Source organism: Alligator mississippiensis, chromosome 1, assembly GCF_030867095.1.
Source record: "Alligator mississippiensis isolate rAllMis1 chromosome 1, rAllMis1, whole genome shotgun sequence".
Lineage (NCBI taxonomy): Eukaryota > Metazoa > Chordata > Crocodylia > Alligatoridae > Alligator > Alligator mississippiensis.
In genome coordinates, this window is record NC_081824.1 from 130063507 (window position 1) to 130087837 (window position 24331).

The 24331-nt window shown below is 41.6% G+C and overlaps 1 protein-coding gene across 4 annotated transcripts in view; it reads left to right on the forward strand.

Moving 5' to 3' along the window:
- The window catches only part of MTHFD1L (methylenetetrahydrofolate dehydrogenase (NADP+ dependent) 1 like), a 291886-nt gene extending 282422 nt beyond the window's left edge, over nucleotides 1-9464 (forward strand). For 3 of the 4 annotated variants that reach the window (XM_019488330.2, XM_014605534.3, XM_059714040.1), the window contains one exon: nucleotides 4173-9464. The gene's annotated coding sequence lies outside the window, so the exon portion shown is untranslated. Of the gene's footprint in view, nucleotides 1-2181; nucleotides 3328-4172 lie in introns of those variants that run through there. The other variant, XM_019488331.2, reaches the window with a different exon arrangement.
- Nucleotides 9465-24331: the final 14867 nt, after the last annotated feature.

The following is a 24331-nucleotide window of genomic DNA, read 5'->3' on the forward strand; positions in this document are numbered from 1 at the left end:
AAATAGATTAAGTAAAAACAAAAAGCAAACCAACTGCTCTACTGCCAGCTGCGAAGGACCTGGCTTTGGAGTAGCACATAAAGTGAAAATATTAACCCTGGTTTCTAATAAGTTTGGGTGACATTTTTGTGTTGAGAAGGGAATAACAGTTGACTAAACTGAAGGAAAAAAAAACATTCTCATCAGATTTTTAGAAATTGCAGGCATCTAACCATGTGGAGGAAGGATATTTATCTCCTGAGGAGATGTTGACGTCATCAACCACAGGGAGTAGGGGGAAAGAGGGGAGATCCTGTGGCTAAAATTTTTTAAGGTTGTATAAGAGTGATGTAGTCATCATGGTCCAGAAATTTGAGAGGCAAGGATTTCTTAGGGTAGTATCTTTTACTGGATCAACTGTACAGTTGGGATAGAGTTTGACAAGCTTTCAAATGCAAGTCTTGCATTCAAAAGTTTGTCTCACCCTATGCCAACTGTATAGTGGGTCCAATAAATGATATCACCCTAAGAAATCCGTGCCCCTCACATTTTTTTTAAGAATATGATGACCGTAAAATATTTGGAAATCTGGGTCTAGGTTTTTTAAGTTAAGTGTCTACAATTATGTCCTTCTGATTTAAATGGTGAGTATGCTCAGTATGCCATAGTTGAAGGTGGCAGAAGCTCAGCAATTGTGAAGATCAGGCCATTGCTATTTAGGTGATAAAGTATGGATTTAAGTGTCAACTGCAGTAATAGGTAAAAGAAACTATTGCCCTATGGACTTTGTGCACCTTCTTCCCTGGTCCTGAGATTTGAACAAGACATTGATTAGACTAGTGCTTTTCAGTAGCCCAAGGCGAAAAAGAATAGGTAGGGATAGGGAGATGAGTTTTAAAAAAAACAACAAAACAAATACGTATCTTTTCTCCTACCTTTGATCTCCCCTTTTCCTGCAACATGCTATCATAAGTTTTTCTGTATTAGCTTTGTAAATTGTCATTCAAAAAAATAATTTTCCCATGGAAGAAGGTTTAGGCAATGGAACAGGCTGCTGCACAGCTGATATAGAATCCTTTGAGGTATGTGTGCATGTGTTTTATTTGGTGTCAGATCCAGCAGATATAGTGATTTTCTATCTGCTCATTTGGAGCTCTTTTTTTGTGATCACAGTGCATGTTGTAAATTTTATGGTAATATGGTATTTTGCCAAGTAACTAGAAGTGACTCAAATCTTTAAGATGTGGTGATTGCAAAATATTCAGAGATTAGTCCAAGAACTGCAGATGTTTCATTATAAACACAAGTGTCTTGCTGAGAATCATTGTTCTAACATGCGTTCTACGTCCCACTGTACAGTGCTCATATTCATGAGACTTTATAGAGAGCTTCAAGCAGAATAGCTGTATGGTTTATCTTGCTAAACTGAGCTAAGCATTGGCCTCCATCGGTCTATCTCTCTTAATATAGCTGATGATGGTTTCCACAAAATTCTGCAAAGTCCAGACTTACTGTTTTCATCTTGGAGTCTGTATGAATATTAGAATATATTTGAACAAAAAAACCCTATATTTAAACCAGGTAAGTGTTGAAAGTGTTTTTCAATCAAACAGCAGACAACACCTGCTTGTCGGTATTATGCTTTCTTTGCAAAAAGCCCTGTACACAATTAAAAATACCCAAATCTTTAAAAGCTTGGAAATGATCACTTAAGGGAACTAATCAATTCCCTACTACTTCATCTCATTGTCACCCCACTCAGCCTGCACACTGACATATTCAACAAGGAAATGCTAAAAGACTTTTCTTTAGCAGAGGAACTACAACAGGTGTTCACCGTTATTTCAGAGATTCTTAGAGACTAACCATTGGGAATAAGGCTAGGCTTATATGGAGGTAACTGTGCCAGAGAGAGAAAGTAGAAGAGTGAGCTGTTGCGTTATTTGTGTGCTGACTCTGAAGATGCTAAAGATCCAGACCCACTTCAGGAGAGAGGGGTTACAAGATGTCTGTGGTGCAGACGGCAGGATTCACTTTTCACTTTGTCATTTGATCTAGTCATCTGACCCAGTTGTGACTGTTTATTCCTGAATCTAACCTCGTCTTTAACAGTCTTGTTTCATTTTTCTTCTCTTGTGATCTGGCAAGGCACAGCCACCTACAACTCATGGTCATATTCTTTTATTTTGCAATTCTGTCCAGATGCGATGTGCAGCTGGATGCTTTGCAACTTAGAAAACTGATATTGTGACCCTTCCAAAGCTTTGCCAAAGGAGCTGTGAGCATCAGCCTTTCTGTGGAAAACCCTATGAGGTGCTTCAAGCCTGGAGAGGAGGAAAACAGTAGGAATTTGAAGCTTGATGGCAGAAAACAGGAACTGTTTGTAAGCAGTTTGTCTGAATTCATTCCAGCATAATCAGCCAGAAGAAATGGTCTTATGGACTCTTACTCATTTTTCTCCATTCATCGTTCTTCCCCTTTCCTTTTTCCCCCATATATATACTGTTTCTACAGTCTGTACCAGTCCAGCATTTTTAGACAGCTGGAGTTGGGTGCATGGTTTACTTTTCACCCTGGGAAAGGGAAAAACAAATTAAGTGCGTCAGTACCTAGTAACACTCTGACAGATCTTGAAGGAAGGTGTCTAGTTTAAATTTGTCCCTGAAGGGTGGCTTTGAGTATTTGGGGAGCTGGAGGTGGAGCTTTCCTTATAATTGGAGACAAGATTGAAAGACTCCCTTAAGGAAATGGAGGGAATGTATACCATCCCCACCTTAAGAACTGTTTATTGATTTGATCTGTCCAGTTGTAATTTTTTTTTCTCCTGATTTATATATTGTGTATGCATCTTAGCAGGCTGTCTGCCCTGAGCAGATATATATCTACATAGACGGTTGTATTTACCAATTAAATTACATAATCTTCCTTCTCCATGAACAGCCTAGTTGCTAAACCATGTGTCCCTTCCTTCCCCCCCAGCCTCAAAGGGTTTGAACGCATACCTGCTATATCCCAACAGAATACCCCAGTCACCAGGGACAAGGTTTGGCTGAGAGCACTTTTGAAGCTGACCCATTGGGCTCCCAAGAGTCATGGGAACAGAAGGAGAGCTAGCAAGAATGAGCCTAACTGCATGGGCCAGGAAAGGGGGCATGCTGTAGCCAGCAGTGAGTCCTGGTTTCAGACCTATATCTCTCTTTCTACTCTAGGCTTTTAAAAAACAGAAGCAATCAAGTCATCCACAAAAAATAAACTCAACGTAGCCTTCAGTCTTTATTCTCATGTACAGTACTTTGCAGAGTGGGACCCAATTTCCAATTTGGAGGGAGAGGGAGGTTAGGCACTAAGTGGGGGGGGGGGGGGGAAAGAAGAAAGGAAGAAAGGAAGAAAGAAAATATTTCTTTGCTTGTGATCTCACCCCTTTACTACCACATAGCTACCAGACTGGAGCTGTGCTGCATTAATATTCCTGCATTCATTTGCTTTCCTAACTGTCATTACACACTAACATTAGGGCTTTAATTTCCTGTTGACTATTTCCCCTGGATCATTTTGTTGATAAACTGGTAGAGACTATTTTTGAATCTTCGGTGCTAGAGAATCAATATGTGAAGAGAGAGAGAGCCAGTTCGCTTTTGGAACTGAGCTTTAGGTGTGTGAACATCATTCATGCTTATTGTTGCTTCTCTTGATCTGCAGCATCAGTATATTTAATTTTTCATTAATCTTTATCCAGATTGTGTAATAAAGTACTGGCCCATTGGCTCTTTCTCCCTCAATAAAGTTGATTAAAATTTTATTTGAAACCAGAAAAGGTTTTTTTTTATTATGCCTTTATCAATGCTATTTAGATGCATACTGCTGATTATTTTTTGTTATTGGAACAAAAAATAGTCCAAAAATATGGGCACTAAACTTCGTCAGTAGATTTTTTTATTACAAAGTAAGCCTTAGAGATGTAAGAATTGGTGTATTGTATTTTATTGCCAACAGAATTACATGAATTTGCTACATATATATGTGCTGTTTGTAGCATGGGGGATAATTAAACATGTTGTTTAAATCTTGCCATATCGTGTGTCTTGTGCTTTCATGCTCATATTTTGTTTTCCTGCCTTAAAAAAGAAGCAAAGACTTGTTATTTTAGCTAATGAAGAACAATTACAATAATACTTGTTGTTTCATTTTTTCAGATTTCTGAAAATAGAAACTGCAACTTCTCTGTTTCCTGTAATAGGAGACGAGAGTGAATTTGAAGTATGCCTGTTAGATGCCTCTGGAAGGATATCAAGAAAACCATAGAGCAAAAATCTACTCTTCCTGCAAAACATTTTTTGTGACAGAAAGTAATCTTAAATCTAAGAACAAAATATTACAAGCTAATTTATTCTGTTTACAGCAGAGAAGTCGTCTACCATATGTACCATTGCTAACATATATGAATGTTTGTTTTACATCTAAAATGATGTAACAAAGAGGTGAAATTTTCCATGCTATGGTTTTATATATTTTTGTTTGAGCTGCCAACAAAAGAATTTGCCTTATCAGTTGCTATCTAAAAATTAATATGAACAAGAAGATACTGCATGGTAAAACCTGTTGCTCTTGAACAAATATAGTTCATCTCCTGGCATTCGAAAGCTACACACAAAGCAACTGCATATTTCTAAGTTATCAGTCAATGTGCTTCTTGGGGCACTGTTAGGAAGAGACAAATTTGAAATGAGAGGGATATTGGAGAAAAGAACACATATTTTGTAGAGATCTTTTTCTATATGAAACTTGTTTCCTTGATAAGTTAGCAAGCTTTGAATCACTTGTAGTGTGTCTCCTAGTCATGGGTATTTTTATTTGTCAAAAGAGTTTATCAGATATAAAATGTCAGTATTTTTGGTCCATTTTGTTTCCTATTTCAGCTACAAATGTGTGGGGAAATCACCTGTTTAGGGTGACATAAACTGTATTTTAAGTTCCATTCTTTTGAAAAATGTGAACCTCCACTATTGTGTCCCAGTGAAGTAGTTTTTTTATGTTACCTTGGAAGGTTTATGTTAAAATTGGAAGGATTTCCCTGAAATGCAAAGCTATGGCAGCATTTTAATATCAAACAGAAGTAGTGACTTAAACTGGAGACCTTTATGATGTTGTGTTCCAGTTATCAGACGGTTGAGAAGTTTAAGGGGGTGAGGGACAAACAGCTGTTATGTTACTTTTATGCACCTATTGAAAAAATCACTGGTACAGTGATGGGCATATGTTAATACCATTTCCTTATTCATGACTAGCTATTCAAGTGTCTGTCTGAAAACAGAGACATTATTCTAATGCATATATTCTTCTGGGCTGATTCATTTAGTGAGCTCCTTTGCACAGTGTAATGGACATTGACATCGTTATAATCTCGTCTGTCAGAGCAGAACATCCAAAAATGTCTTATTATTCAGAAGATCCTTTGCCTGTCATCAGTCCAGTACTCATGATTACCTCACTGGATATAAGGGCCAGCAATGTCCCTTACATCCATAATGTCTGGTCTCTCTGAAGAAGTAACATTAATTTTTAAACTTCTTCAAGGTTCCCAGTTACATAATGTTGATCCCTTCCACTTATTTATGGACACAGACCAATGTCTCGACCCTCCAAAGGTGACGCTAATCCACTCCAGTTGTAGCATTTTCTGAGATTGCATCATGCCAGGACATCACTGTTGCTATGCAAGGTCTGGTTAAACTAAATTCCAAAAATCCTTTCTTTACTTTTTTTTTTAATAAATTGGTTCATTGCCTTATCTTTTGCTCTATTCTGATCAATAAGTGCAAGTTATAGTTAAAAATGTAGGCAGTTGTTTGCTAAGCTCATGTTCAAGAGCTGCATGTTTACTAGGGCCTGATTTTTCAAACACATGGGCACACAAAGTAGTATGGTAACTTAAGCCACACATTTAGATATGGGATTTTTTTGGAATCTTTAATTCCTGCCTGTCAGAGACAACAGTGTGGTAAACTGAGGCTGTCCATGTGATGGTGTGGTAATGATGGGGGTGAATTGTTACAATAGGATGTGGCTTTTTACCTGTGTCCTTGGGAACATTCAATTCAGGTTTATGCCTAGGGGATTCTGTCATGCTGGTTTCTATATAGTGTGTATCCTGTCTGTGGTCAAGGACACAATGAGTAGTCATAAAGGCAAAGTCTCCTTGGAGCCTAGAGACAGAATTTAGGGTCAGTCAAGACTCTGGTTTGCATTTTTTTAACCCTCATATAAAATTGAATTAGCTTCATAGTTGAATTGCACTTTCCTTCAAGCAAGTACTCAGAAGACTGCGGAATAGAATCTTGCACTGTGGGCTCTCAAGCCATCAGATGCTTTCCCTTTGTTTGAATATAGTTTTGGGTTTTTTGCCTTGCAGCAATCCAAAAATAAAATAGAGGATTCTGAAAAGCGCACAGAATAGTGTGTTCAGCTCGTAAGCTTTCGAAATGGCTCCATCTCAGGAAACACTCACTGAGTCCAACTGCTGGTTCCTTCATTAAAAAATGAAAAGAGCAACAACTAAACAATGGAGCTCATGAAGACAATAAACCATTGTCCTTCTAAGCAAAAACAGTGAAATAATGACAAGAAATAGTTTTATTTCCCCAGCGACATATTCTTCACCTCAGTGCTCCACCCTGCTTACTCACATCTGTATGTTACAGGCTTATACAATCTCTCTGTGGTCTTATTTACACTTGAGAATTCATTACAACACAGAATTCCTGACCTAACTTAGTTCTGCAGGGTCTAAATCTTGTTTTAAATGTATACCCAAACTGTGCTTTAGTTCATTTATTGGGAGCTATTATGCTATAACTTCGTCCCCCAATATGAGAGAATTAGAGCGAAGAGATGGGACTTAATTTCATGTTGCTTAACAAGATTGGCTTGTCTTGAAAATTTAGCTTAGGCTGGGCTAGACTCTAGGGCTGCTTACAGACGTGGGGAAGAAAACCAAAACAGCACTTTACTTTCAGCTCGGTGCACCCCCATGCCGAGCACAGCACATGCCCAGAAGAGGCATCGCATTAGTTTGACCAGCCTAACCTAGCATCTGTATAGATCGTTCACTTCAGTGGGGCTTTTTGGCACTTTTATCTAATAGCCAAAAAGCCCCGTTGAAGCACCCAATCTCTACAGATGCTGGGAAGTCAGGTCAAACTAATGTGCTTCCTCTTCTGGTAAAGCACTGTTTTTCTGTTTCATTTTTTCCATGTCTGTGAGCAGCCTAGATGTTCTCTGATTGTGCCCATTTGAGTAAAATTGTGTTTCAGTAAAGTAGTTGCTAAAGGTTTAAGAACAATTTTTCAGATAATTGTAGCTAAGGACATTTGCCCAGAAAGTTTTCATGGTTTTTTTTCTGTTTTAAACTGCCCTAGGCTATGCGGCACATTACAACTATATTACAACAGCATCTTGCCACACAGTACTACTTGAAGTGCAGGTAGAACTGCGCACTCGCAGGAAAAGCGGTTCTTCTGGAGTGATTCTTTAAAAAACTACCTCTGTGTTTCCCAGAGAACTTTTGCTCACAACAAACAAGTTTTGCATGTAGTTCTACCACAGCTAATTTTGTTCTGTTTCAGTGAAGGCCGACTCCATAGCACTAGTTGGTTTTAAAGAGTTTGTTGTTGGTAGAGATTCTCAGTGAGACGCTCTGAGATGGATCTATTTTAATGATCCATTTCTAAATCATATTTATTATGCATACATGTTCTGTATTTTACTTGTTTTGAATGCACTGTGTGCAAGCGATGGGGGTTGTTTTGGTATTTTGCTGTTTAGGTGCATGCCACTTTTCCTACTTGAACTAGTTCTGCTCTTTAGTTGTCTGCAGCAGGCAAGCCAGTTAAGAAAGCTGAGAGAGCATGGAGCCTGCAATTTCCAGACAATCATCTGTGTCATTGTATCCACTTACCAAGCACTCCTTGAGCGTTCAAATCATTTTCACTTCTTTTCTTTTCTTTTCTTTTCTTTTCTCCCCAACACAAATATCCGCTAAAGCATTTGAACTAGTCAGTTGCAGCTTCCTCACCCATTTTTTCTTTCAGGTTTTAGACTCTATCTTCAAAAGCTCATAGCATTGTCCCCACCCTGCTCCTATTGAAATCACTGGAACTTTGCCTTCAGGTTTGCTCAGTAGTGGATCCAGCAACAGGGCAGTGGGGTGCAACTTCCTCCCACCCCACACGCACATGCATACACACACATTTTGACTATACTGTGCACACTCAGTGAGCTCTGTGCTCCCTACCTGGTTAGCCCTGGGCTCCTGCCAGAGCTCCACCTGAACACTGAGCTTTGAGCTCACCAGCAGATTTGGACAGTGTCTGGCTCCATGGAGGCCCTGCTTTTGCATGCCCCTGAAACCTTGGGCATGAGCACTGCCACTGTTTGTCCTTCTCCCTCCCACTCCCTGCTGAACTCAGTAGCAGGGGAAAGGAAGGAAGGAATGGCGGAGGCTGAGACTCACATATGACACAGCCAAAGGGAGGGGGCAGTTGCGTTGCCACACCCTCTCTGGAACCACCCCTGGGTAGCTCACTATCCAGCCATCAGTGAGCATTTCTCAGAATCCCACCCTTTATGTGCTACTTTTCTTTCAATTGCTTTACTCAGAATGCTGCTTAGATATTTTGTATTCTTTAAAGTAAAAGAAAGAAATATTATGATTTATATAGTGTTGTGGGTATGCATGGTTCTTTAAAAAGAAGACCAGGTCTACCCTGAGAAGTCTTATGATGTATGGGAACATAAAACCAATTAGGGAAGGCAACATGCAGTGAAAGTTGCTCATTGCAGGGGTCTGATCGGTTAACTAGTGCAAGCTACCTATGTAATGACTGTGCATGCCTGCAGGTTTGTAAAAGATTTTAGAATGTAAAAAGCTTTTAAATCGGTCTTCATGCTGATATACAAACACTTGTGAACATGTTGCTGTAAAAGGCTTGGATATTTATGAAGTCTTTATAAAAAGCTGCAAGAGTCTCCAAAGATAAATCTTGGGTGGAGAAAGGAAATGAAGCAATGATAAACTGTTAGAGGCTCTTTCTTCACAGCATTTTGCAGACAAACAGGCAAGTGTTATCTTAAGGTTACCAAAGTGGAATGTGATGTACAAAAAAGCCAGGTGATTTCCTTAGTCATTCAATGAGTCAGTTACAGGTCTGGGACTACAACCACAAGTGTCCTGACTCTCTCTTCCAGACTCTGCCCCCTTGACCATTTTTTTATGATGCATTCTTCTCTCCGGCAAAAACAGACTTGAACTGCTTTTTTTCTGCTTTTAGCAAAAAAAATCTGGGCAAATTAGAAGCTGAGTGGCAACGCACATTAACATTTCTATCCATGGATCCACTTTTTTTAATGGAATTAATACTTAACATTTGCTATTGCTAGAATAAATGAATCTGGAATAAATTAATAAAATATTTTCAAGCTCCTTGAAAGTTTTTTGTTGTTATGTTTTATATTAGAAAATTCTAAGTTCCAATCAATGCTGCAAGCATGAATAAAAATAAAGGCTGTACCTCATCAGCACTGGTGCACAAGTTGTGGAAGTCTGTTTTTATGGGCGCACCATAAACACTATAGCTGAACACCATGGCTTCCCAAATTTGAAGCCTCAATTGTTAAATAATCACAGACCTGAATTGTGCCTTGTTATTATTTAAGTATGCAACACAGTGGCAATAGTGTAACCGCTGTTTTCTTTCTTAGCTCTCTTTCTCTAAATGATGGGAACAGTCCATGAAATAATAAAACCTTGCCACTTTCTCAGGGACAGACATTATACACAAACCAGTTTAAGTGATCAGAAACTAGTTTAAACCTGTAACAGAACAGATGTTCAGTGCACATAAACCAGTTTGAGAATGGCTGAAACTGGTCTGAGATAAACCTGGTTGAATGTAGTATCAGACTTAAACTGGTTCGAGCCAATATATTATGCAATTACTGGTTCAACTATACATTATGCAATGTCTGTCCCAGACCCCTGCTGGTTTAAGATAAACCAGACACCCCCAGCATCCCAACATGTTCTCTGGGCTGGACAGGGCTCTCTGCTCCACAGCAGGGCTGGCCCCTCCCCTCTGCTCCCTAGCTGGAGCTCCAGAAACTGCAGGCTGCTTCCCCCCTCCCCCCATCACTCCCTGCTAAGCAGGAATTCTACCCCCCCCCCCCCCATGTCGTGCTGAGGAGGTGTCCGTGTATTAGCTAGCAGACCACATGCTGGCTATGGTCCTGCTGCATCAACAGATAGAATCAACAAGTAGCTGGTAATGTCCCTCTGTTGATTTCTTAATAGGGTGATAAACACTGTTATCTATTCCCTGCTGGGCTAATCACAGCATCCTGCCAAGCCTGGCCATGCCCCCCTCAGCTCCATGCTATGGAAGAAAGGGAGGGCTGCTCTAGCACCCCTCAGCTTCTAGCCTGAGCCACTGCAGGCACGTGCCTGCATTTCTGGGATGTCTGTCTGGTTACAAAACTGATTTAACTTAGCCAGGTTAAACTAACCTACAAAGATTGAATCAATTCAGGCTCAGGTTTTTTTAATGTCTGTCCCTAGCCATAAGGTACGATGTTAAATGCTAAAAATACCAGGGCTTCAATATTTTATAGGTGTTATGCCCATTGGATCATAACTTGGGGCTGACAATAAACAGAAACTAAGAGGTAGGGAGCCACAAAACAAAATGAAATGTCTTCTTCCTGCAGTACCCAGAACGTCTAAACAAGTCCTTACTTAGAATTATCAATAGTCCTCATAATCTAAACAAGACTGGATCATGAGGAGAGTGTTTGTATAGAGAAACACCTTTTTATGTCTAGTAATGCATGGAGTATTGCATGCAAGTTTTTGTTCCTTGTCAGACTGATATTGTGCCTCTGACAGAGGCCAAAAACAGAACCTCCATAGCAAAATGATTAAATATATAGCTATAGATGTATTACAACTACACCTGAATGGTGCTTTACAAGAGGGACCCATTCCTTTCTGGCTGTTGTAAAACATAGCTGGGGGAAAGTCCATGAGAAAATAATTGCTGAATTCTCAAACCTGGATTTTATTTTTCATGGTGGTTGCATCAGACAGGTGGCTTTTCATGGGTTTTTCTGATGCTTCTTCATCTCTTAGCAGTCCCTTGCCAGGAAAATTACAAGTTCTTCTGTAGTGCATAATGTCAGATTGCCTGTTCAAGCAATAAGTGTAGTTTCATCATCCATACAAAGCTTTTGTTTGGAAAGGCAAAGAGGAGAAAATAAATTGCTCATGTCTTCCTCTAACTGGGAAAATGTTTCACTGGCCTTAAGTCTATGTGACTTTAAAACCTGTCAGGATTTTATTCCTGTTTTGTCTCTCCAAATAAATCTGATTTTTCCATCCTTTTCAATATGTCCTGTATCTTCTACTCACTTCTCATGGTTAATTTTTCCCACGGTTAATTTCTGTCTCTCTCTGTCAAAAAGCAGTTGCATCCAAACCGTCTTCCAGGTGACAATTTTTTTAGTGCTTTTAACCCCTTATGACAACGTACAGACAGACCTATGTGCAACTTTCCCCTGACATGCATCCCACTAATGCTTCCAAATGTCACACATCCTCACATTGACCACAATGCAAATGTCCATAAAGCTACACTAACTGAGCATCTGAGAACTCCCTCTGTAACATAAATCTTTACAGCCTTTTGTTCAGGGGTATGCCAGAACCACCATTGGAAGAAGGAAACAGGAACACAGCTGTAATCCAAAATTCCTGGTTGGCAAAGAGTTGGGAGCTAGTACCTAGCAGCATGAAATAGAGAAGCCCTGAGGTTGCTCAGTTTTGTATGCAATGCAGAATGGTGAACTATCCCAGTACTGGATTCAGCACGGTTAAATCCAGGGCCCAAAGAGGTAGCCTAAAACTTGTGACTGAAGACTGAAACTCAAGGAGAACGAGTGGGCTTGAATTTTGGAGGATGGTGTTGAGCTGTTTTACTTTTCTTTCCCCCCTCGTGTTTCATTGGGCTCTAAACAACACAGATCCTTTGTGACCCTTTTTTGTATTATTTGGAGAGGATATTTTTCTTTTGACAATTTGCTATGAAGGGGGAATGGACACTTCTTCAAGCAAAATATTCAGCAGAGAGTAAACAATGGGGGCAAAAATAAAAATGCAAATTGAGGGGATTTAAACCAAAATGTTGAAAACTCCTTCAATATGTACCATTAAAAACAGAACTGTTGTAATGTAACACTGCCATTGAGTAATGTGTGTTTGAGGCCAGAATGTTTATGTAACAAATCAGTTAAACTAAAATATTTCTACAAGTGTGGTCATAATAGTAGTCCCTTGTCCAATACCCTGGAGTGTAATGAATTATATACACACAAATGTATTCAAGTAGATATGTATTTGTGTGGGTGGGTGGGTGGGTGGGTGGTTTTTATGGAAAAACTTAAATATTTATTCTACAAGTAAACTTTTTAACTCTGAAGCTTTGAGAAATGTTTGGACAAAGTTAAGCTTTTGGAAAGAGGGACACAATTGGGACCCAGCAGAACAATGAAAGGATTTAACAACCTGACAATGAAAAACTTATGTAACAAGAAAGTATTTAAAAGAACAGAGTAATAGGGATCATGCACTTCTGTACAGAGAGCAAAACATTTATGAACCAAATGAACACAGTGAGATTTAAAATAATGTATTTATAATAATTCATAAATTAATACTAGAATATCAATTTAAAAGCTAAATTATCACCATTTCTGTGTTTATACTTAACAATGCTCTCCAAATTGTTGGCGCTAAATAACTATTGATGCTTATAATCAAGGATTTCCAGTGTGACAGAAGAATCCAAGTTCTTTGGGATAGGGAATGTATCTGTTTACTATACAGGCAGTCCTCGGACTTACAACACAATTGGTTCTTGAAAACCTCGTCTTAAGTCAAAACGTTGTAACTTTGAACCAATTTTCTCATAAGAAAATGTTATAAATGGGGGATTGGTTCCTGAACCAAGGCCCAATACCCTATTTTCACCAAAAATACCCCAGAATGTTGTACTCGGATCAATTATAGATGAGTAATATAGCTACATTAATGTATTTATATTGTAAATAGCAATCATATTGATTTGGAAGGACTTCTTTAAGGTGACTTTCCTGGACTTTTAGAAAGGCTCTTGGTTGGACTTTTTGAAGGGCTCTTGGCTGGAGTCTTCTCAGGTGTCTTGGCTGCAGGTTTTTGTGGAGTCTTGTCTGCTTGCTTAAAGGAAGTGTCCAAGGAAGTTTGGACAGATGTTCTCCAGGGAGATGAGCAACACAGCAAACTTGTTTGCTGGTGTGGCATGGCATCGCATCAGATCAAGCCTTGTAAAGTCAAAACTGACGTCATAAAGTTGAAACAGGTGTCAATTTGTAAACATTGTACATGCAAAACATAACTCGAAACGTAAGTCAAGGACTGCCTGTATGTTTGTACATCACCTAGCACAATGGAGTGCTGTTCCTGTCAAGGATCTCTGTACTACCATAATATACATTTGCCATTCTCCATAACAAGAGGATTTATTATAATAGGGTGCGAGTGTTATTGTAGCTGTGATGAATGTAATTAATTGTATTCTGATTTTTTTGATTGGCATCCTTTCGTCTGACAGAGATGGTGGATATTGCAGCCTATGGCATAGATGGTTTGCAATGTCTCATGTGACTGAATAGTCCAATCTGAGATTTTCATGATCTGTGGCAGTGGTTGCAAGTGTGTGTGTCATGACTGGGTGGTTTAGGAGCTGCTTGCTTCCTGCGGATTCTTTTCAAGCTGTTGGAGCCAATTCCTGCCATAGACTTCAGTGCCCTGGTGGAGACAGCGACACCACTTGTTCTGATTGCATGCCAGAGTTTCCCATTAGTCAGGATCAATTCCAAATGCCTTAATATCTCGCTTGCATGTCTTTGTAGAGAAGCTTGGGATGTCCTGTTGTTCTTGTTCCCTCCCATAGTTCCCTGTATAGCGTGTCCTTGGGTATACATACATCTTCCAATCTGCTCAGATGGATCATAAAGATCTCCCAGCCTGAGCCCCACAACCATGAAGCTGGCACTGGGAGATTAGGATCTCCCAGCCCCCTACACCACAATCACAATGGCAAAGCAGGGGTTGGGAGATAAGGATCTCCTAGGTCCCATTCGTGATCTTGGAGGAGGGGGCTTGGAGCTCCCTGCTGCCAGGGCAGAGGGGCACTGTCCCTGCCCAGGCTCTGGTAGTGGGGCCTGCTCTGGCAGCAGGCAGTTCCTGGGGGCAGGGAGGAATCTCCCACGCCCTGGTGGCCAGTTGACAGAAAGCAGATTTGCTCCCCAGTCGGGCATCTATGAGCACTACTGATGAGTAAATTTGCTACATGCATTTGCAGTAGCAAATTTACTAAGTTTGTAACAGTAGAAAAGACCCAAAGTAGATAGTGACAAACTAAATGTGAGATTGCAAAATGATCCTACCACAGCACAGTTTTGAGTAGTGCATACAGAGCTCTAACAGCCTTTTCTGCATTATAGTAGTAAGATTATACATAGCATGTATAGTATGTAATTCTGGATAACTCACTGCCAGAAAGACAGCAACAAATTGGAGAGAATAAGCAAGTGTGGCAAATTGAGCAAAAGAGAGTCTTATATAAGAGAGTCTCATAACCACGAACGACTCATGCCCCCGGCAGCTGGGGGGGCATGGTGGCAGTGCGAGCATGGCAGTGGTAAGCAGAGGAGCTCCTACAGATGCCACTGGCACTATCAGGGAGGGGAGGAGGGTGGCAAGCACCGACCAAAGGGTGGCAACCACCTGCAGCTGGCAGCAGCAGCCAGCAGAGTTTGCGGACCACCTACATACACCACTGGTGGTGGCAGTGGCAAGCGGCGACCGCCGGCAGTGTTGGCAGCACCTTTTTGTAGGGGGTGCACCACCATGCGCAGGGGGTGCACATGCACTCATGTGCACCCCCTACATGTCACCCCTGCTAATAATGTCTTATTTACATAGTTCTCACTGATCTCATCTCCAAAAATGCTTTACTGAGGTTACTTCATGGTTTTCTGAAATTTGGCCCCCACAACACTGAAGAACAAGGTCCGTAACAGTAACCAGCAATATTGCAGCGGATGAGGAAATAAAAAGGTTATATCCCTTCCATCGTAAACTTCAGTGGAAGTTTTAATAGGACCACTGTAAAATATCTAAACTAGAATTAAATCAGGACACCTTTATGAGTATCTTTCGCTCTTCTGGAAAGTGCTTCTGGCTCTTTTAAATGAAATGTCAAACTGAAGCCACTTTTTTCAAAGCTGGTGTGCCCTGCAGCAGAGTTCCCCCATTTACCCATCTGGAGTAATAATTCGGGGCCAACTTAAGGAAAAAAGAGGGGCAACCTATTGAATGGTGGTTACCACTTCCTATAGCAAATGCTGTTTTTCTTTCTCCTGCTCTGGTCAGACTTCCATAAATCACGCAGGAGACTCTCAAAGCACGTCTCAAGTTTTCAGGATCGTACAAAGAACATGCTAAAAAATCTGTAAGCATAGGGTTGCACGTGCACCCCCTACGCGTCAACACTGCATACTTGTTTATTCCATGTATGATTTTGCATCTTTGACTCTTTAATTTTTCCACTACTGGAAGGAAAATGATAGGAAGGCAGCTGCTTGACTCTTCTAAAACTATACAGGAGAACACACTGAAGAGAGATGATCCTTACTGAGGAATGGATAAGCAAATCTACAAGACCAGCCTAAATTTTTATTTTCAGTGCATACATTATCTTTCTCAGGAACAACTGGAATTTTAACTGGGATGTGCCAATGCTCCTTGAAAAACCAGGAGGTTCTTTGCTAGAAGGTCTTACTCCTCCACATTTGGGATCAGAAAGGAATGTTACCCTGTGATTAGCTTGCAAGGGCTACTTCCTGTTCTTACAGTGGCAGGATATTGATAGCGTCCTCATCCTTCCCCTGCTTTACTTGTGGCAGGTTGAGGCATTCTTGGGAGATTGTGACTGGTGGTTGTGTGAGAAGATTGTGCAGTTTTAAGAACAGGTTAAACAAATAGTTTCATGGCATGGTTTAGACAGAGATGATTCTGCCTTGAGCAGGGGGTTGGACTAGATGACTTCTTGATGTCCCCTTTCAGTCCTATTTTTTCTAAGAGCCTGTAAGTGTGTGGGGCAATGTTTCATGCCTGACTTTGAAAATGTGGCCCAGGCAAATGTTTATGGCTCTTAATTTCTGTGAAATTACCACAGCTCTCAGACAAAGAACCAGTAAGTGTTATCACAGCTACACGTTACTCAACGTGCCTACAATGGAACTATTACACCTAAGCCTTTCTTCATGTACATAAACACTCATCTTAAATCTACCAGCAATTCACTTTTCACCCTTGAAGTTCACAGTGCTACAGCCAGCTTGACTTGAGCTTGAAAGAGTACAGAAATGTTTACGGCCCTGCAGTAAAATTGAAGGAAGCTTTGCCTGGATCTTTAAGATATGGTAATGTAGTCAGAACTCCAGTAAATTTTTCATCATTTACTGCTCACTTATTAGACACTGGGCACATCTACACAAGAGGCTTAATGCGCAGTAGACTGATTGAATGCACATTACAGTATCACAGCAAAAACTGTGCTATTAGGCTAATGCTCAGTAGTATTAATCTACTCATTAACAGTCATGAAAAAAGCATGCGATCATGCTAATGCACTGTAGAGCAGCCTATTGTGCATTTACTTAGTACTTTCTCTTGCACAGTATGCACTGGGCGTTAATGAGCATGTAGACGTGGCCACTGTACCCTTAATGTCTATGTAAGAAATAACCATTGAGGGAGTGGGGCTTACCACAGAATCCTACAAATGGTGTTTGGCTTCTGGCATCTATCCAACTGCCTGACTATTGTGATTGCTACCAGGCTGAGACAGACTGGCCCAGGATCAAACTGAGGATCCAGAAGCTCTGAACTAGCTTGCTTTTGTGCCTATAGGCAAGTCAGTTCCCTGCTCTGTACCACTCTTCTCCCTTCCTGTCCCCCCAAATATCCCCTTGTCTCTTTAGAGCAGCGGTTCCCAAACTGTGGTACGGGTGCCACCAGTGGTACACAACCTGTCAGTGGTATGCAATAACAAATTTAATATAAGTACTTTATGTAACAAAAATTTGCTGGTGGTACTTAAGGTTGTATCATTTTAAATTGGTGGTGCAATATCTGTCAGAGTTTGAGAACCGCTGCTTTAGATGATAAACTCTTGGGGCCATCACCTATTAAAACTCCATAGCACGGTGAGACCATGATTTTGGCTTGAGTCCTTTAGCACTGCTGTAATACACTTGAGCTGACTTTTCTTGTGTTACAGAAGACTTTAACTGCAGGTTATTTCTCTTTCAAGTGTTACACCCCCAGGGACAATCACAGCAAAAGCATCCTGAATGAATTGTTTAGAGGAGGAAGAAAGGAAGCTGCCTTCAATCTGCCCTCTGCCCATTTATTTCTCTCTTTTGTTGATTCCTCACTCTACAAAAGTATAAACAGGCATCACCAAATGAAGCAGATCAGATTCACTGGGTAAAATCCACATTTCTGGGCCCCAGTCCTGACTGACAACACTTAGGGAAGTCCTGCAAACAAGGGAACTCAGAGTTTCCCCACTAGCAAAGTGCCTGAAGAATCCCCAGGTGCTCCTCTGCTAGTGGAGAAGCCCAGGGTTTCCTTGTTTGTGGAGGTGCACATCTGGAGTCTCTCCAGTGTAGTCCCAGAGCATCAACACATCCCTGGGGAAATTCCATATGGAGGAACCTGAACATACACTCCTGTGGCTTCAGGAGCCTGACCTTGGGAATTCCCATTCCCAGGGTATGCAGGATCAGGCCTCTGAAACCACAGGAGTGTCTGATCTGGGCAGCTGGACAGCATGGGCAGCTCTAACATGAAAGCAAACAGATGTTGGCTGCAAAATAGCAGTCACCTATTTTAGGCATTTGTGGTGCAACAAGAGGCATAGGCATCTGTTTACTTGGCTTCTGTGCTGACATAAAAATGTTTATAGCTGCACAAAGGCAACATCTAAGTCTCCACCCCAAGAGACTTAATCCTTCCCTGACTGCCACCCACAACTTAATCTTCCCTTTCTGCCATAGTCAGTTGATAGTATGTTTTGTGAGTTTTACTGGAAAGAGGCTTGAATTCCCAGGTAACTAGCATATGGTACAATGTTTCCCATTCAAGTAGGGGGTGGACAAAACACTACCTCTCATCCTCAGACACTTCATTTTGTGCAAGTGGTCTGTCTGATTATATTTAAGCTTTTTTCTCTTTTTTGAGTTCTCTTAACATAACTTGTTTCTGTTAAAGCAATGTTACTATTGCTATGGATGGAGTTTATCAGCCATTACAAATACAGAATAAAGAGCTATTAAATCACCGTTTGTATTTTATGCTATGAAATTCAGAAGATCAGAATAGTTTTGTATTCACATCTGGAAAGTGGGATGCTTTCCACAGCCTAGAGAGGCTGTGGAATATCCATTCAAGGAAATTTTCAAGAGCAGATTAGATGGATACTGGAATGGTGTAGTCATGGATGATCCTGCCTTGAGCAGAGGGCTGGACTAGAGGACCTCAAGGTCCTTCCCAGCTCTACTGGTCTATGATTCTGTTCTATGGCTCCATGTACACTGTAATACACTGGCTAGTGGCCACTGCCATCTACTGCTGGAATCAGAACTGATCAACTGTCTCATTGGTTCCATACTGCTAAAAACCAAACGATTTTCTTTAAGATCACATGCTGGTTCTCAGACTTGTGGAGGAAGAGGAGTCCATGCATTTCCAGGGGCATTTGGTGTTCAAGAAATTGATTTTTGCAAAGTTCTAGGTGGTCACACAACTAATGCAGTAAAATAATGTTACAATATAAGAGTGGTGATTCTAAACACTTACAGGATCATATTCATAAGTACTCAATATTGGCCTAACTCTATTCATGTTCAACTCAGTGATGAGCATTAATGCTATTAAACGAATTCTCTAATCCAGGGCTGTCCAACTGGTGACCTGTGGACCACATCCAGCCCCAGCCTGGGCCCCATTTCTTTTATCTCGCTGCAGCCACTGGAGTACAGACCCTGGACTTCAGAAAAGCAGATTTTGACTCACTCAAGAAACACACAGGCAGGATCCCCTGAGAAACCAGTCTGAGGGGAAGGGAAGCCCAAAGGAGTTGGGTGTACTTTAAACCAGTGTGCCATGACACACTGGTGTGCTGTAGGATACATCCAGGTGTGCTGTGGAATTGTGGGGGCGTGGCTTCCAGGGGGCGTGTCTACAGCCAGTGCTGCCACCGCCACCCTGTGCCACCACTGCACCCCAGCCAGGCCCACGCTGATACCTCCTTTCCCCCTCCTCCTTCCCCCACTCTGCATTCAGCCGCTCCCCCCCCCCCCCCCAGCTCTGCGTTCGACTGGTGTGCTGTGGAATGGAAAAGGTTGGGAAACACTGCTTTAAAGAAAACTTACTGGAGGTGCAGGAACAAACTATCCCAATGTGCAGAAAGACTAGCACATATGGCAGAAGACCAGCTTGACTTAGCAGGGAACACTTCAGTAAGCTAAAACACAAAAAGGAAGCTTATAAGAAATGGAAACTTGGACAAACTACTAGGGAGGAATAAAAAAATATTGCTCAGACGTGCAGGGATGAAGTCAGGAAGGCCAAAGCGCAATTGGAGTTGCAACTAGCAAGGGATGTGAAGGGTAACAAGAAGGGTTTCTACAAGTGTGTCAGTAACAAGAGGAAGATCAAGGGAAGTGTGGATCCTTTACTAAATGAGTGAGGCAACCTAGTGACAGAGAATGCAGAAAAGGCTAAAGTACTCAATGTCTTTTTCACTTGTCTTCACAGGCAAGGTCAGCTCTAAGACTACTGCCCCTGGCAGCACTGTTTGGAAAGAAGGTGAGCAGCCAACAGTGGTGAAAGAACAGGTTAGGGACTATAAAAAAAAAGGCTGGATGTGTACAAGGCTCTGGGGCCGAATGCACCCTAGGGTGCAGAGGGAGTTGGCCTATGTGATTGCAGAGCCGCTGGGCAATATTTTTGAAAACAAGATCTTGCAATTGCAAGATCAAGGCAATTGGGAGAGGCACTGGATGATTCGAAAAGGGCAAATATAGTACCTATCTTTAAGAAAGGAAAGAAATAGGATCCAGGGAACTACAGACCAGTCAGCCTAACCTCAGTCCGTGGAAAAATCATGGAGCAGATCCTCAAGGAATCCACTTGGAGAAGAAGGAGGTGATTAGGAACAGTCAGCATGGATTCACCAAGGGCAAGTCATGCCTGACCAACCTGATTGCCTTCTATGATGAGGTGACTGGCTCAGTCAATGGATGCAGGGAAACTACTGGATGTGATGTACCTTGATTTTAGCAAGGCTTTTGATGCAGTCTCCCAAAATATTCATGCAAGCAAGCTAAGGATGTATAGGTTGGATAAATGGACTGTAAAGTGAATAGAAAACTGGCTGAATGCTAGTAGTCAATGGCTCAGTGTCTATTTGGCAGCTGGTATCAAGTGAAGTGCCTTAGGGGCCAGTCCTGGGGCTGGTTTTGTTCAATATCTTCATCAATGACCTAAGAAATGACATAGGGAGCATCCTCAGCAAGTCTGCAGCTGACAGCAAGCTGTGGGAAATAGTAGATACACTTCAGGGTAGGTTAGGATTCAGAGAGACCTTGACAAATTGGAGGATTGGACCAAAAGAAATTTCATGAGGTTCAATAAGGACAAGTGCAAAGTCCTGCACTTAGGATGGAACAATCCTATGCACCAGTGCAGGCTGGGGGCTGACCAGCTGGACAGCATCTCTGCAGAAAAGGACCTGAGGGTTACAGTGGACAATAAGCTGAATACAAGTCAACAGTGTGGTTTTGTTGCAAAGAAGGCTAACAGCATACTGGGTTGCATTAGTAGGAGCATAGCCAGTAGACCAAGGGAAGTGATTCTTCCCCTCTTTTCAGCACTGGTGAGGCCACATCTGGAGTACTGTGTCCAGTTTTGGGTCCCCCACTACAGAAACGATGTGGACAAATTGGAGAATCCAATGGAGGGCAATTAATATCATTAGGGGGCTCGGGCATGTGACTTTTGAGGAGGGGCTGAGGAACTGGGCTTATTTAGTCTGAAGACCAGAAGACTGAGGCAGTTTTTAAAAGCAGCCTTCAACTAAAGAAGTTGCAAAGTGTGTGGAGCGAGACTGTTTTCAGCGGTGACAAGTGACGGAACAAGGAGCAAGAGTCTCAAGTTGCAGCAGGGGATGTTTAGGTTAGATATGGAGAAAAGCTTTCTTATTAGGAGGGTAGAAAAGCACTGGAACAGGCTACCCAGAGAGGTTGTGGAATCTCCATCCTTGGAGGTTTTTAAGACCTAGCTACACAAAACCTAGGCTGGGATTATCTAGTTGGAATGGCCCTGCTTTGAGTAGGGGGTTGGACTAAATGACCTCTTGAGGTCCCTTCCAATCCTCATTTTCTATGTTTCTGTGTTCCTATGTTTCTCTAGTCTCTCTCTCCCTGTTCCTGCTTCTGATTCCTGCCCTGAGCCCTGGGGATAGGGCAGCCCATGGGGCTCTGACTACAGGCTTTCTGAGAGTTCAGGGGGGACCAGGCGATGTCATGCAATGCAGGGGTGCCAGTGTGCTGTGCCAGGCGTTGTCTGCCCCACAGAGCAACACAGTGCAGAACAGGAGAGGGCATGTGGCACAGTGCAGCATTCCCCAGACACTTGTAAGTTGTACAACCATGCTGTAGTCCAACAGCACTTGAACTCTTTAATCCTGGTTTTAAATGACTGAAACCATGGTCTACATCACTGAACAGTAAGCATTCCCCAAAACCTTCAGAGAGAAACCCCTAGTTTCACTGCTAAGAGAAATGACCAAAATGTGTTAAAGTATAGAATATTGCATATTGCTGCTGTCTGGACTTTATATGGTTTGGTAAGTTTTAAAAGTTTAACTTTCTTCTGAAAAAGAAACAAGCTTCCATAATATACAGCACATTTGAGAACTCAGCAGGGTTCAGTGGGCATACTTTACCCCTGATGTATTTACTTTTGTTCATAAACACAGATCACATTTTGTAGGATCATAGGAAAGAAGGGCTGGAAAGTCTAGTCCAGCCCCCTACTCAGGGCATGATCATCCCTGACTAAACCATTGCAAAAAATGTTTGCCCAACCTCTTCTGGAAAACTTCCATCCTTAAAAATTGCCATCCTTGGTAGTTTTCCAGAGCAGGTTAGACAGACACTTGGCTGGAATAGTTGAAGTCAGGGATGATCCTGCTTTGATTAGGGGGCTGGACTAGACCTTGTGAGGTCCCTTCCAGCCCTTCTTTCTTATGATCCTACAAAAATGTGATCTGTGTTTATGGACAAAAGTAAATACATCAGAGAGAAAATATGCCCATTGAGCCCTGCTGAGTTCTCAAATGTGTTGTATATGAGCCAGCTAAATTTGTCTCTCACACTTTTTTTTTAGTAGTAGTAATAACAGTTATTTGTCTGACTGCAGTATAGGGGATCTGCAGTCACTGACCAGGACCTCCTTTGTGCTAGATCTTGTAAAAATAGGGCAAATAATGCTCTCTACCAAAAGCCATTGCTGCCACATATGGGATCTGTTACAGGATGGTGTATTAGTTGATTAACGAGGATACAATTTTTCCAGTGATGTAACATCTGATCCTACAATGTCTCTTCTGAGACTTGTACGGCTACACACCACAATCCCAAAATCAAACACACACATTTAATTCTTCATTACTTTGTTTAAACTCTGGTCCAGTTATGTAAATGTACATCAGCCGTGGTTTACAAAGTATGGCTGCTGATATATATCAGCTAAATGTTTTTCTTTCTTCTCCAACCAGACACTAGACTTTGTCAGATTTACAATGGAGCTTTTCTATATGTCTATGTTTTTAACCTTGTAGTCGTGCCAAGAATCTGCAGTTGTCATGAATCTGAAACAAACAGATGATAAAATGTTTGTTCACACAACAGTCATCAAGGAGCACTTGCGTTCACATCTTGGTAGCTATAATGAATAACATTAAGTCCTGAGTATATGCTGCATGCTTTTCTGTAATATCACTGGTATACTAATAGGGTCCATGATCTAGCCAAATCCAGTGTATTTATTATCCTACAAAATGAGGGTTATCCCTGCATATCTTTGAATTAAATTAATCCAGGGAAGTAGCATTTCTATTTTTTTCAGCTGCAAAACATACTATTATGTTACAGGCAAGAATTTTTGTGGGTGTTACCTTTTATTGGACTGACTAGATGGTTGGAATAGACTCAGGCAAGCTTTTAAATGCATTGTATTTCTCTTCAGGACTCCTCTGAATATACTGCATTGCCTGTGGCAACCATGCAGTGGTCCAATAAAAATATCCACAAAAATCCTTACCTCTTACATATTTTCTGGACCATCACAGCTACAACATCACTCCAACACTACCATAATATGTTATGGTTATGTGTTATATAATAGCGTTAATCAAAAAGGTGAACAGTGATACATACTAGTAGAGAAGACCCAAAGTATTCTAAACCTGGTGTGACATGAATGTAATGCTGCTCTGAAGTGTCTGACAATTATGGTCCCTGCTGAACCAAACAGGACTTGCAATAAAGAAAAGCATAGCTGCCTGTTGTAACTTCTAGTTGGTTTGCTCTTTGAGATGTTTTATGCATTACTTAAACTCTAATTTCTAATATTTTAAACACTTCCTGGTTCAAGTTAAATCACAGTCCCCCACCATCCCAGCATGCTTTCCAGCCCTGGGCTTGGCTGTGCTGTCTGCTCCAGAGAGCAAGGCTGGCCCCATCTCTCTGCTCCCCAGGTGGAGCAGTGAGGGCATGCTGTCAAAGGGGCAGGGGGGGCAAACCCAGCTGGAGATGCAGCCCTGTTTAGGATGGGGGGGACTCCCCCCCCCCAGGCAAAACCCAGCTGGGGTCTGGGGCCAGGGAAGGAGGTTAAACACCCCTTCCCCCACTCAAACTTAGTGCTGGCTGCAACTGGACTATAAATTTCAGAGGCCCCTGGAAGCAGGAAGAGGAAATGATGAGCATCCCTGCAGAGTCCTGCTGCTCTAATTCTGGACTGCAAATCCCAGAGACCCTGAGGGCAGCAGGAAGAGGAAGTAAACGCACAGCCAAGGAGCCATGCTCTAGTGCCCCCCGGCTTCTGGCCTGAGCCACTGTAGGCATGTGG